The following is an 800-nucleotide window of genomic DNA, read 5'->3' as shown; positions in this document are numbered from 1 at the left end:
GCGGGTTGGTAGAGACCGGAGACCGGAGCGGGTTGGTAGAGACCGGAGACTGGAGCGGGTTGGTAGAGACGGGATTGGGTTGTTAGAGAATATAAAACATCTCATCAGGTTTAGTTTTAGATTGTCCTGTAATGGAGCTTCTCATTCAATGTGATGGTTATTCTTCAGGGATTACTGTAGACCTCCCTGCCAAATGAGGAAACCATGTCCCAGCAGGTGTTGAGTCTGCAGAATATAAAAATGCCGTCGGATGTGTCCTAATGTTTCTGGCTCTTAGACCCCCCTCAGTGTGTGTTGGCAGTTTTAATGAGCTCTAATTAGCCTTTAATTGTTTAGTTGCTTGTTAACGAACAGAAAGTGATGTAATATAAACGGTTTTAATTGTTCTGTGGAGGCGGCCTCTAGAGCTGGGCTACATGGCGACATGGTTAGCTGGCTCCCTCTGGCTGACGGGGGTGGGGTGGGGTGGGGGGGGGCAGTTATAGTCATCATTCACAAACTCATCATTTGTAAACTAATTCAAACATGTTAATAGTCTTTATCTGCAGAAACACAGCGGCTCCCCCCCCTCCACCCCCCACACACACACACTCAGAGGGAGCCGATCCACACAAATGAAATGAGAGAATGATAAAGAGGCCTGTGGGAATAAGAGGTTAGTTTAATGTTAGCTTTTACTGCTCCTCATAACGCTAATCACTGTGGTTATGATGCTGCAGAGTGCGTGTGCAGCGTGCGTGTGCAGCGTGCGTGTGCAGCGTGCGTGTGCAGCGTGCGTGTGCAGCGTGCGTGTGCAGCGT

The sequence above is a fragment of the Cyprinodon variegatus genome, unplaced genomic scaffold, assembly GCF_000732505.1.
Source record: "Cyprinodon variegatus isolate N-32 unplaced genomic scaffold, C_variegatus-1.0 Scaffold969, whole genome shotgun sequence".
In the NCBI taxonomy this organism is placed as follows: Eukaryota; Metazoa; Chordata; class Actinopteri; order Cyprinodontiformes; family Cyprinodontidae; genus Cyprinodon; species Cyprinodon variegatus.
This window is presented reverse-complemented; position numbering follows the sequence as displayed.